Source organism: Aythya marila (genome assembly GCF_965140915.1).
Source record: "Aythya marila genome assembly, chromosome: 13".
NCBI classification, from domain to species: Eukaryota; Metazoa; Chordata; class Aves; order Anseriformes; family Anatidae; genus Aythya; species Aythya marila.
Genome location: NC_139054.1, coordinates 248,258 through 262,565, shown reverse-complemented (window position 1 = coordinate 262,565; position 14,308 = coordinate 248,258). Strand labels below are relative to the sequence as shown.

Here is a 14,308-nt window from a genome sequence, read left to right as displayed (position 1 = left end):
CTGGTTAAAAAAAAAAAAAAAAAAAAAAAAAAAAAAGCTTAGGGTTAGCATCCTGTGGTGCTGATTTCTGATGTTGATGTTTAAGATTGGACACACCTCTAAGCCAGAGTCCTGAATCAGAGTTGGCATGTGCCAAGGAGATTGCTAAATAAAATCAATTCATTTGAAGCTGATAGAGTGAAAATCAAGCATGCTGACAAATATTCTGCAGAGAGTAAAAATATATAAACAGTGAGGTAGAAGAAGGCTGTATTCAAAATTCCAGAGGATCATAGTAATCTGATATTTACATTGATGTCACGTGTTTGGAGTCCTTCTGAAAAATCAGACCAGAGCAACACACATTTTATTTCAGGCCCTGCAGGTGATATCCATGCCTACCTATTATGATTCCAGTTTGCAAAAGGTTTCTGTTTGTTCCCTTGGTGGATTCTAATTGTTCTGGATCAAATTCAAATAGGAGGGAAAATGTTAAAAAAAAGATAAAAATAATAAAAAAATAATAAAATAAAAAAATAATAAAAAAAGGAGTCTTCAAAGGTCCTGAATGTTATGGCGAGCTGGTGATCTCACGGCAGCAATGACCTCAGAGGTGTGTTTGGCTTGGTTCAGATTCACAGAAGTGGCTCTTGACAAAGGTATTTTAACTGGGCCAAAAACATCTGTAAACACACCCATCCAAAAACACATGCTACATACAGTCACAAACACACATCATGTACCTTGCAAAAACTTACATATGCTCCTGACAAAAGACGTGGGGCCTGCAGTCATAGTCAACCTGTCGCTGCTATTTATCACACAGCTCAGGTGCCCCAACACACAGCTTAAATGTCAAGAGTTCAGAGCACACAAGCTCATCAGCTTGTAACTCATGCTGTGTGGTACAGCTGTCTCCTGTGCAGTCCCAGATGGGGGACTATCCCCTATTTCTGTTTGTCTTATTTTGGCAGAAAAACAGTTCTAGGATAAGCAATCTGAACTTCACTGTGCTCCGCACAGTTAATCCATTTTCAACAAGAAGGAAGGTGTTCCCAGTGGTCCATTGGGAACAAGTCATTCCTTTCATGCTAATTCCCTTCATTCAACCCACTTATTCCCCTTTTCCCACAGGATAAGTGGTCCAGGTTCAACAGATTCCAGATGTACTGCAAATGCCAAGGATGCTGCTTAAAGCTCTTTAGAATAGTTTTCACCATTGCTGTTTCATATCAGGAGAAATTCTGTGCTAGCCATATAGAATAAAACTGGTTTTGCATGCTTTTTATGACAAAAAGCTTAAGAACGAGACTTCCTAAATAATACATGCATTTCATCACCAAAGCTTCACTTACATAAACTATAAAACCTATATAAATAGTTCCATCAACTGCACTGCAGTTGACCCTGGCTTGTACTAAGTGAAAAAAGTAAGAAAAAACTCACAATCTGAATTCTGTTTTGTCTTACTCTGGATTTGTACATGTTTAACTCCAGTTAAATTCCCAGTTATTCCGAATCCACATTTCTCTTGCCTAGAGCAGAACTTTGCTCTGAATAGGTCACAGAATACCAGCCCAGGCCTTGCAGCATTTAATAAGGCATGCAACGTGCACATTTCTGAATTGTACCAGAATATTTGTTACCATTTAATAATTCCAGACTACAAATTAATCCAGGTTTATAGATCCACTGCATCAACAGATTAATCAGAGAGGAAACCAACAGAAGGCACACTAAACTTAAAGGCTCAAAGCTATGCAGTGAGAACCCCTGTAGGCACGTCTTTGTCCTGATCCTGTTCCCAGCTACTCGTCTCATTTATGATCCCACTGCATGAGCAGTGGCCTTGCCAGTTCATCAGCTCCCACCTATCTTCATACAGCATAGGAAAGGCAGAGGTACACAATGAAAGCTGCATGTCTGTGCTAGAAACAGATGATTTCTGTTAGTTGAGCAGACATCAAACCAAACCATTAAATGAAAGCCATAGTCCTCTTCAGAGAAAAATGTGGTCTAACAGCCAGTCTTAGTATTTAATATTTGCACTAGTAACTCCATTCACTGTTTTGTCCCTGTTGTACCAAATGTGGCAGACATGGGGAATGGTAGCAGCTATTTGCATATTTCTGAAGTCACATTTATATACATCTGAGTATGAACATGAACCCAAATTCTTGCTTTGTGCATCCCCAAATTGTGAGGAATGCAGATATCCAGATCTGTATTCCCCATCTGACTTCTGTGTTCATGTGTTTGTAGCTCAGCAAATTTGAAATGGCCCCACGCTTAGAAGCAAACAATCCTACAGAAGCCCAAACTGTCATCTAGAGCCAACAGCAGAAGTAGAAAAAATGGTGAGGCTCAGAAAATGCAATACTCAAGAGAAGCTAAATCTCTGGATAAACAGTAGGAGGTAATACTGTAGATTCAGTGTGAAATACTGGCAAAACACCACAGAACCATAAAATAATTTAGGTTGTCAGGGACCACTAGTCTGTTCTGCCTCTCAAACTAGATCCAGCTAGTTCAGATTGCTGAGGACTTCCTTCAGTCAAGCTTGGAATATCTCCAAGGATCAAGACTCTAGAACCTCTCTGGATAACCTTGTCTGTGTTTGACTTACCCTCACGATGAAAAAAATGTTGAATTGAAATTTACTGTTTTGCAGCTTATATCTGCCTGGCATCTGACCACTGTGCATCTCAGAGAACACTGACTGTCTTCTCTATACCCTCTCCTTAGATATTGTAATATTTAGGCAGTCCCACCCTCCAAGTTAGAAAATATGGAACTGAAATCACAGCAATGTGAAAGCAGAAAAGAAAGGAGCTGGAAGGAAGGTAATCAGAGCCACAGAATGATCCTATCCTAGAAGGTGACAAAGAGTGAAAGGAAAAGAATGGAAACCCTAGGCTTTTTTTTCTGAACATTGTGCTCCTCACAATCGTGAATGGTGGTTGCTGAAAACTGCAATAATGATTGAAAAAAAAAAAAAAAAAAAAAAAAAACACAAAAAAAGCACAGGTTGATCCCACAGGGGGAGCCCTCAAAGCCATGCCTGCTTGACATTCTTGGTGCTCAACACATGCAGTAAATCATTTTCACAAGCTGCTGTGCATTCCTCTCCAAACACACACAGGATGCACCGATTGCCTTTTCCTTTCCAAAGGCTAAATCATGTATGCAGGGCCAAGGCTGAAGTTGGCAAGAGGAACAGCCCTGTCTGCGTGGGCAGAGTGCTACCATGGCAAAAGCTCCTACTCTCAAAAGCACATATTTTCCCATAAATGGCCAGTCACTAAGACACATCATGAACTGATAGGGGCGTGGGGAGGAGCCTTTATGTCCATTTATGATGAGGGAGCAGCTCTGTGACATGCTTGGATTGTAGGTGGCTTCATAGCCACTGAAATGCACACAGAGAGAGTTTGGGGTGCTGCAGCCAGCACACAGGGCTTGAGACTATCTGCCAAGTGTTCCTCCAAGGGATGTGGAGGAATCAAACCACAGCCATCTCTGATACCAGCACTGTTCTCCCTGTGGGTCACTGAGTTAATGTGTGTCGAGGCAGAACAGATACCAAGCCTCACCACCTCCTTTGGGAACAGGAAGGTGGCAACCATGGGCAGCACCATGCTTCTCCCTCCAGCTGGGGAGAACAGAGGAAGCAGGGCAGCTGGGCCCCAGGGTCTGCGGGCCTCCGGAAGTTTCAAGGGCAGTAGGTGCTTGGCTGGGTCCGAGTGGCACCATGCCCAGCGAGGAGCCGTGCTTGTCCCGCCACCCCAGCCAGCCAGGGAGAGCAGCCAGGCCCCGCTCAGGGCCATCACAGCCACTTAGTGCCTTGCAGGCCCTGGCAGCATGCTCTAGCCAGTGGGTACAGGAGGTGGCTAACCACCAGAGGCAGGCAGCATCACACTTACCATGCTGTGAGAGCAGCATGGGGAGCTACCAGGGAGTAATTCACATGCAGTCAATTTAGAGACCTTGTTTAGCGCATGTAGGTTCTGCAACAGTGCCCTGAGTGTGGGGACTGAGGAGTGCACTCCACTGACTGCAGCACCACCTGGGTACTGACAGTGTGGGACCACATCCCCTGACGTAAATGAACCACATTTAAGTAGATACAATGTACCAGTATACTCTAACAACCATAGCAATTATTTTAGAAAAAAAAAAAAAAAAAAAGATAGCTTTAACTGTTTTCACTATTTTTCAAAATCTCTGGTGCACAGTGAGTGTTGAAAAGCCTCCCTTAACTTTCTAATATTCAACATATTTTGTCTCAAAGTGGCACGTATTTCAGTGTGTTATTATGGCAGATACCAGACTCACCAAGACAAGGCTGCAAAACAATGCTCATTGTCATCCAACATTTGCTTAGGATGCTTCCATTGAATATTTGACCTCATATTTCCCATGTTTGGTCTCCCTCAACAGAGGTCATTTTGTTTTGAAACTGGGAACAAAATCCCAGTAGGTATTTTCAAGTTCAAGGAAAGTGAAAAGAAACAAACCCAAACCCCCCAGTGTGCAATCTTCTCTGTAAAAATACTGAGGCTGTACTTTTTTCAGACAGCCTCCAGCAAGGAGAGATGAAAGGCAGTTCTCAGGATCAGGTCTGGAAACAGTATTTAATCCAAGGCTACTACATCTTTCATGCACATTACATTACATTGTTACATTGAGGTGCTGAAGGAAAGGTTGGACCTGGTGCTTAGGGACATGGTTTAGTGGGTGACATTGATAGTAGGGTGACGGCTGGACCAGATGAAGGTCTTTTCCAACATTAATGATTCTGTGATTCTATGATTCTAAGAGAAGGATGGAATCTGAAGTGAAATCATTACCAGTGCTTGAAAATTCCCTCTGAGTGTGTCTGTTAGAGTTTTGTAATGCACCTTAATAAAGCTTACTGTCCTCAGTCTTGTGGACCAAGTCACTATGGATTCAGGGCTCCTGGTGGGACAGTTTGCATGAAGAAGACTTCAGCACCAGCTGCCCAAATAGAATCCTCAGCATACCTGTCCCCAGGTCAGGAATCAAAGAAAGTCACTGGTCTCCCTGCATGTAGGGAACTCCTGCATTTCATTTCCATTCAACAAGAAACAGAAGAGCGTGAGGAGAGAGACTGCTGGAGATGTGCTTATCTGAGTGGGGAATCAAGCCCTGGATTTTTATCTTTTATTCTACCTGAGATAAAACAGTTACAACATAAACAGACATACTCCTGTCCTTTCAAACCAGCTTTGTGTCAAGCTTTTTACAGACAGGCAATAACAAGAGCGAGCATGAAGAAAGAGCCCTCCTTGTGCCCTCACTATTAAAGACCAAATGTTCTCCAGTTCCTTCACTCTCCAGTCTCTTTGCACATCAGTGCAAGACTTTAGAAAATACAGCTTTCCTAATCTGGTGGCATTCTTGTCCGAACTTGCAGGACTGCAAATATGAAATACAGGCAAGGCAAAGCCTAATTAATCACATTACAAAAAATCACAGCCCAAAGCTCACTCAGTTTACTCATGTGATTAATGTTTCATTGAAACAGAGAAAAAAGGAGCAACCGATGAGTTGTCCCACTGGTCATCGATATTTGAATGAGTATTTCCAGCTACTCTTATGCTGAACCACACTGGAACTGGCTAGTTCAATATGCATGGAAATGCACAGGACAAGATTACAAAAGTAACAACACCTTGGCCAAATAGCAGGTGCAAGGTATTTTCTAATCCTTTTTTCCTGTTTAATTGTGTGGCAAGGTACACTGAGTGTTTAATTGCAAATAGGAGCACAACTCAAAGTAAGAGATGGTTTTTAAAGATCTTCATGATGTCTGATTGTGTTCGTGCTAGGAAGGAGCATGGGGGTGGTACCTGTGGGAGAACTTTAAATGTATTGTAGTCACATTTTTCTCCTAGTCTAAATTATCCCTTGATTCTTTTTTCCACTCGCCTTCTTGTTTGGAAAAAAATAAAAAATAAAAAACACCTTTCATAAAGCAGAAAATCAGTCCTTTTCCTCTTGGCTTTTGCGGGACCCCTACGGACACATATACATACATACACACGTCTAATATTTTAAAGTACATCTAGTATCCATTCTCCCTCTGGCCCCACCTCAAAGAAAGAGGCCTCCGAAGCATCAGCCCCAGAGTATGATCTCTTCTGTACACTCACATAGGGATGTAGCTATATTTGCACTCTTCCATAGTTCCACATACACTCCCAGGCATATTCCCTTACAGCATCCCCTCCCTTTTTATTGGCCATGGTTCTGTGTGAGATCACAGGCTGAGTGTAAGAAAGGGCAATGACTGGAAATTGCAAACATTAAAAGGTGTTTAATAAGACTGTGGCAAGAAGGGCTGTTATAAAACAGACTTTTTGCCCTGAGGAAGGAAAGAAAAAGTAGTATCTGCCCTTAGGAAACATCTTAATTCAGTAGCCTTCATGGTCTTCAGACATGCCAAATCATTGTACAGACATCCTAATGGTATTTTCAGCTCCAAATGAAGCTACAGCAGAAAAATGAACCAGGCGAACAGGATGCCAGCAAGTCCTGCTAAAGGAAACATGATGTAAATCTGGGAGAGGAATACACAATGAATATAGAATGCATTTTTTCTATAGCAGGGGACAGCTAAACCTTTGGCTTGAGAACAAGATCCAGCCTAAGCAGCCATGTTAAATAACATTGTGTAGGAAGGAGGTGATGAGTCTTCATGTATCAAAGGTTATCATCAAAATTCAGGGCACAGGAACACAGACCTTTGTAAAGATCTAATCCATGCCCTGGTTAACCCAATTTCCTACTCCCAGTCACAGCCTGTGACTTAATTCTTCAAGGGAAGGAGGAATTTCCCTGTGTTTCAACTCACAGACAGTGCAGCACTAGACACAAATAAGTTTCTTAGGTGATCCCTACTCACCTCACTCTGTAAGCGTCAAATACAGACTGATGGACGTCAGTTCATTACAAATACAGGTAGCAATGTTAGCAGTATGGCAAATAGCAGTATGCAATAATGAGTCAAGTAGTATTTCTTCAGCACTGTAGTAAGGAAAGCAAATCCAGGAGCACAGTAAATTTATTTGTTGATCACATGTGTTGGCAAACTCTTTCAAATGGCTTCTCAGATAACAATAAAAAAATAAATAAAATAAAATCCAATCTGTTGAGAAATTTACTTTTAGCCAGCACCAGCCTGCTTCTGGTTGAGTTGCTCATGCCATACAGACACTTCATCATCTCTGCTCATGCAGCAGGGTCAAGAAGTTTGGAGAAAAAAGAAGTTTTCAGCCATGTCCCATAAACTAGAGAAGTATTCCAGGGCTTTCCCCTGCCTTCACAGGAGAATGAGGAATGGACTACACTCTGTTTTGAACCAACTCCATAACCAGCAAAAGAAAGAACTGTATTGTAGTGGAATTGCCTGACTGGTCCTTTATTTTGTAATGTAGATAGGGCCAGTTGTGTGGAATTAGGTCAGACTGAGATGCCTCCAATGTGATAATCTATAGTTTGCATCTTTCCAAAGCACAACAATTTGGAACAACAGTTGCCAGGCAATTTCTCTTGAATATCCTTTTGAAAAAGAATTCCCAACAGTTGCTGTTTGCTTTATTTTGGTGTGGTTTTTGGTTGGTTGGTTGTGTTGTGGATTGTTGGTGGCTTTTTTATTTGTTTGTGGGTTTTTGGGGGGGCAGGGAGCAGTGAATAATTCTAAAAACTTATTCTGAGTTCATTTTGATCTTTTTGCAAATGGGCTTCTCTGTTGGAAAAGGCTGTTTCAGTGGTGCACTGACATTTGGTGCCCCTTTGAAAGACATCAGGGACCTAAAGATCATTGATGCTCTCAGATTTCAAAAGCTGAATTCTTCCTCAGAATATCCAGGCTTGCAGCCGATTTGGTTGTCTTGGAGCAGTTTAATCTTTAAAAATGCTTGATGTGTATTCACATTAAAAAATAAAATACAAATACAAATACAAATACAAATACAAATACAAATACAAATAAAGGAAGAAATAGATTGCAGAATGATTCAGAAAGACAGGCATATGATGGAGTGGAACAACAAAGTCACAAGCAAAGAAAACCCAAGAAGAAATGACCTTCCTTCCTAAATTCCATACCATCAGTTCTGCCTCTTGGAGAGAGTGCCTCAGCATTTATATCACAGTATGATATTTCCTTTCTCCATATCTGATCCTCTACACAGCTGCTGTGATATCATAAAACAAAACAGTCTGAGAAACCAGCAGGCTATATCTGAGCCCACTCTTATGAAGATGTACCACTCTCCAGAAAACGATTGTTCTTGCATGTTTCTAGAGGAGGATTCTAAGGGGAAGGAAGAAGATCCTCTAAGTTTCCTTGAAAATTTAGGAGAAATGTTCTCTTGACAAACTTTGCTGATCTATAAGACACACATATCCTGAAATCCTATGCCCATGCAATGGAAGTAAAATAAAACATAGCTGAACTATCTTAAGTTACCGCCATAAGTATAACAAGCTTAGAGGCTCTTGAGCACCTATATTTAATATAAAGAGTGTTATTCAACTCAGAAGTCAGAGGAACTTCCAACTACAAGGAAAAAATTTTTATGCTTTCTCTATTAGGAAAAAGGTACTAGCACTTTGGAAAGAAATGCTCAATAAATTTTTATCTGGAGATCTCCTTTGGAAAAGGCTGTACTATTTTCATTATAGTATTGTTGCTATAACAAGATAATGGGTAGAATTGTTACAGGATTGCAGATCAGGTACATAAAAATACGAATGGAAAGCACTATAAAGCACTAGAATTGTTTGAAATCTTAAATTTGTCTGGCCCATTTGTACTTTTGGGCCTACAGGAAATGCCTCCAAAGGTATTTCCCATGAGAACGCAAGCCGATAGGGAGGGATTACATGTGTGTTTTTTTTTGTAATACTCCGTGAACATATGCTGGCTGCCTTGTTTTTCTTTTTTTCCAAAAGTATCTCTAAGTATCCTATGCTGAAAAATATTTGTAAGAGTTGTTTAGAGACAAAGCAGTGATGTCGTTACGGAAAAAGATCAACTTTTCAAATCTCGTATTCATAGAACAAACATAAAGATCAGATCACAGCATATCTGGCAGCAAATAAAGCATTCCTCATCTTTCGTTATAGTTTTTAAAAATCACTTGATTTTCCAAGACAGTCTGTGTGACTGAGATGTGGTGCATTTTTTTTTAAGAGTTTAGTTTATTTAACACTGTAAGTATGTGTTTGCATGACTGAACTTTTAATGTGGAAGAGATCAAAATCTTAGCATAGATTAGAGTACATTCTACCTCTTTAATGTATTCTTTTCAGTACATCTCCAGAGAGGATTTTATAGAACAGATATTTCCCCAGAGTGACAGAACTGTGAAAGCATCTGCCCTCGGTACATGTTTACCTTGAAATAGTCTCTGAAGCGGCTTCTTTCTCAACACAAATAGAGTTCCCCTCAGAGACAAAATTTTCCTGCAGAGCAAATTAGAAAGCTTTCTAAATAGAATTTCCTATTAAAAGGAAAAAAAAAAAAAAAAAAAAAAAAAAAAAAAAAAAAAGAGGGGAGGCGGAGTTAAACTTGGTTCCTATTGCTTTTCATGTCTTCTCAATGGTAAACGGTCCCAGATACTTCAGCATGTGAGACATCCACATGGGCAGATCCCACTTTAAGCAGCACCAGTAATGAAGGATGGCAAGGAATTTGGGCATTTACATACCTCTCAACTCTGTTTATGATGGCAAAACATTCCCATGACAGAATCTTTAAAATCTTGGAGTAACGACTTAGTAGAATACCTACTGGCTTTAGCTTAACTTTCAGCAGGACTTAAGTCCCTGCTTAACAGTCTCTTTCAAAAAATTCCAGCCTTATACATTATGGTAACACTAACAAATACCATAATGATAAAACCTATTATCACAATTGTCATTAACTTGCTTCCTTGCAGAAAGATAAAGGAAGAGGTCAAACAAATATAGGAAGGAAGATAAGTAAGCCTTTCTCATAATGAGATAGCAGCTCTCCACCTAGAGCCAAGCATGAAAAGGGAATGATATAGGAGAAGCACGTGTATTCAGTCTGCATTGTGGTAGCACAGTAAGCTCCCTTTGCAAGGTCACCAGTCTTCTACCTTCTATAATGCACAAAGACTTGTTTAAAATATAAATAAATTAATACAGTTAAAAAAAAAATCATACACAGTAAATAAATGACAAAATGTTCCAAGTAGATATTTAATAAGAGAGCTACAAAGGGGAACAATACAGGCTTTGCCAGCACACAGAAGAAAGATGAAAGATCTAGAAGAAATGTTGATAAATGATGGCTCCCCACAAATATTCACCTAGTAATAATTAGAAAGGAAAAAGCAAGAGGATAATCTAGAAATCTTTCCAACACAAGAATCTGCATTGCTAAATGTCTTTCCTCTTTTACCATAACTCCCTTTGAGACCCATTGTATTTCTCATCCATCAGCCCTACCACAGGGTTGTGAACATTACACGTATGGTTGCTTCAAGTAGCAGGGAGGATCGCTGCATAGCAAGTTCTCCGTGAAAGACATAGAAGAGTAGAAAACTGGATGACTGCCAACATACGTTATTTCTGATCCCATGAAATGTGCTGCAGTCATGACTTTTGTCAATACAGGGGAAGCTGTAGGAATTTTATATGCTTTCCACAGTAGTTTCTGCCCAGCAATCATGGTGGAATTACAGAATTAATGTATGGAATTTCTACCTGCTCAGGAGCCCAAGGACACTGTAATTTGTGTCTGTTTTTGTAAGCCATCAGAACTGCCAGCAAAGAGACATGCCCCTCATGGAAACATTATCATCATAGATCCTTGGTCTTCCTGACCAGATACCAGGCATCAGATGCCTTCCTTGAAAGTAGGAACCCACTCACAAGGCCCCTGCATCTGATTGACCCACAGAAAACTGACCTGGTCTGTACTCATAGGCTCTGGAAACACAAAGTTTTCAGATAGACAGCTGTGAAGCTGAGCTGAGCTGCCCAAGCCAAAGTTTTCCCTTAATGGGCTTTTGCCCAAGTTCCATCAGATTTGCCAGAACAAACATGTTTCCCCAAATGTGAACTATTCATCTGTTTCCACTGGGGAGAAAAAAAAAAAGAAAAAAAAAAGAAAGGAAATGGAAGGGGAGGGGAGGGGAGGGGAGGGGAGGGGAGGGAAGGGAAGGGAAGGGAAGGGAAGGGAAGGGAAGGGAAGGGAAGGGAAGGGAAGGGAAGGGAAGGGAAGGGAAGGGAAGGGAAGGGAAGGGAAGGTTCTGCTGGAAAATTTCTGACCATTTCTTTAGTATTTGTATTGCAATAGATTGTAGACAGAAGTAGGACTGGTAGGTTGTGGTTGCAGTCTCTCACCCAAACAGCCACAATCTAACTGGAGAAAAGATGCAAAGTGGAAAGCCTGAAATGAAAGAGGTGAGAAAGCTGGAAGGAGGAAGAGGGGGGGTCAGCAGAAGATCATGTGATACAGAGGAAATGGCTACAACTTGATGGTTGCAAATACACTGATGTGTACCATTGAGCTGTAACCAAAATTTTCCTCCCGAAGGAATGAATGGACTGCTATGTTGGGCCAGATTTTAGGGGACTGTCTATGGAAATATGTAAGGAATGATACAGCAAAGTGGGAAGCCAACTGGTGTTAGAAGCTGGAAAATCAGGTGAGCAAGGCTATTCCGGTAGATCTGGGCATGAAAGTGAAGGAAGAAATTGGCAATACCTTGTAAAGTTATGCTGAGGTGCCTGGACTTGTAGGGACAACTGCTTTCCAGAGCAAGAACATGACCATCTCTGGCCCCATCAGTTCTTGGCTCTTCTGCTCAGTATGCCCACAAAAGCTATCTGTTAGCATGAATTTCTGTGTAGCTTTTTCACCATATTTAGCCCCTGACTCCACCCTTGGGCAATACCCACAGTGAAAAGTGAGTTTCTGCACCACTGGGGATAGCAAAAACATCTCCTAGCCCGCATTCTATGCCAGGTTCTCTTTGCGTTGCTTTGTAGTTTTCCAGCCTGCAACAACTTGTGCTTAAACCCTGCCCAGAAACACTTTCAAGAGGCAGATCCTGCCCTTTTCCTCCAGCACGACTCCTTTTTTTCTCTTTTTTTCTCCTCAGTGCTTTGAGCAAACAAAGGACCCTCAGGTGAACAAGGAGATGGGTGGATTCATCCCAGCAGGATGAGTCTGGCACATGCCAACCCACCACCCTCTTCGCGCTGGGTGAATTTTCCCACTCGTCGCGTTTCTCTGGAGGGAGCGCAGGCTGGGAGTGCCGGCAGACCTCGCTGCAGCTGCTCGCCCGCGGAGGACCGGGTCGTTCCCCCGGGCACCCACAGCCGGGCGGGTGAGCGGGCGAGGACGGGGCTCATCCCACGGGCCTTCCCACCTCCGCCAAGCTCCAGCCCCGCGTCCCCCCGCCGCCCGTGCCCGAGAGGAGCAGGGCGCCGCCCGGCCCCTCCGTCCCTCCCTCCGCCTGCCCGGCCCGCCCCGGCCGCCGCGCCCGGCCAATGCCGGCGCCGGGCGGAGCTGCCCCGCTCGCAGCGGCTCCGCGACTCCGCGGAGCTCCGCTCGCCGCCGCCGCCGCCGCCGAGCGCGCAGCTCCCGCCGCCGCCGCCGCCGCCGCGAACCATGCGGCGCGCCGCGCCCCGGCCGCGGGCATGACTCGGCCGCAGCGCCCCGAGCTGCGCCGGGGGCTCCGCGCGGAGCCAGGCAAGTACCGCGGCGCCAGCGCTGCCGGCTGCCGGACTGGCCGCCCTCCGCCGAGCCGGTGCCCCCCGCCGGCCTCCCGCCGAGCTGCCCGTGGGTCGGGGGTCTCCGCCCGTCCCCCGGAGGTGGCGGCGTCCCTCGAGTAGGTGGGCGCCTTGGAGGGTCCGCCGAGCCGGGCGCGGAGGCGCTGGGGCCGGGGGAGCCGCCGGCAGCCGGAGGGGAGGCCGAGGGGCTGGCGTGCTCAGCCCAGCTGCGAAAGGGAAGGGAGGCAGGGGGAGGCGGGAGAGCTCGGGTGCGGGTGCGCACGTGGAGCCGGGGATCCGTCTGTCGTGGGACGGGTCAGGAAGGAAACAGCCGGAAAATTCCTGCAGCACGCAGTTTTGAGAGCGGTTTTGCTCGATGCATGTTTGCAGTAGGCTTCTCCAGAGTGGTGGCAGAATCACAGCGCTTTTGCCTCTACGTGCTTTTGCAGGAGACCCGTCGAATGAGTTTTACGTTTGTGTCAGGTCATTGTGACAGGCAAAACAGCCCTTGTGTTACTGCCTTGTGTTTTTAGACCCGTGTGTCCTGTGGTGTGAAGAGCATGTGGCGGTGGCTCCAGCAAAGCAGAAAGCGTGCTGGTGGGGAAGAGATGCTCAGCCTGTACTGAGTGGCAGTTGCCTCTAGTGATTCTTTTAAAAGCAGTAAAGCAAACAATAGAGTATCAAACTAGCTTGGAGTTAGGCTGAAATAATGGAAAATAAGGGAAAACCGTAAACATTACTCAAAATGCCAGTTTGAAATTCTGAGAACAAATCATCCAGAACAAACAGTAGCTGAGTGGAACAATTTTCTTTGGAGGCTGTTTCCAGTGGAATAAATAGCAAGTTCAGTTAAACAAACAAACAAAAAAAAAGGTCTGCAGTTAGTTGTAATACTAACAGTGCTTGCCAAGGGCTGGAGAGTGCCCACAACCAAGAGAGACTTGGAAAGATCCATACAATCCAGTGAAGTATTATTGCACCTTTTACTGCCTGTTCTGGGGATGCTTGTAGCTTTTACCTACAAAGCCCTAACTGGAGCAGTTGAGACTGATGTCAGGTTTTCCCTTTCCTTCCTGTCTTCTATTTTCAAAACATCCCTTAGCATTCCTTTTCCTAATGGGACCCTCTGCTGATGCCTTCTGTGTAATCCAAAGCATTGCTGTGATCTATTTTACCTGCGGATACAGAAAGCAAGGGCCTCAAACAGTCTGTTCTTTGCCTCAGCACCACAGCTGGCTGTTAGCTCACGCAGCTAGAGCAGTTGGACTGTGGGTGCCCACTTCTGCAGGAGCTCACAGCTCCTCCATGAATTGTGCTCCCTGGGATGCATAGGACGCCACAGGGCACAGCACCCCAACCTTCCCAGTGCTTTCTTCAACAACCTGATCATCAGTTTGTTCAGCATGGCTTTAAGCTAATTAAGCCACTGTTACTCAATGGGCTTTATATTAATGGCAGTGTTCTGTCACAGGACAGCTGCCCCATTGTCTTGCTGACACCTGACACAGCTCATGCCCAGCTTCAGGGAAGTTCTGGGGTGCGTTTCACA

The 14,308-nt window shown here is 43.9% G+C and overlaps 1 protein-coding gene across 2 annotated transcripts in view; it reads left to right on the top strand.

Annotated features, from left to right (window-relative positions):
* Nucleotides 1-12,557: 12,557 nt before the first annotated feature.
* LOC309883166 (uncharacterized protein) overlaps nucleotides 12,558-14,308 on the top strand; it is a 37,464-nt gene continuing 35,713 nt past the window's right edge. For both annotated transcript variants that reach the window (XM_082771002.1, XM_082771001.1), the window contains exon 1: nucleotides 12,558-12,739. The gene's annotated coding sequence lies outside the window, so the exon portion shown is untranslated. The remainder of the gene's footprint in view (nucleotides 12,740-14,308) is intronic.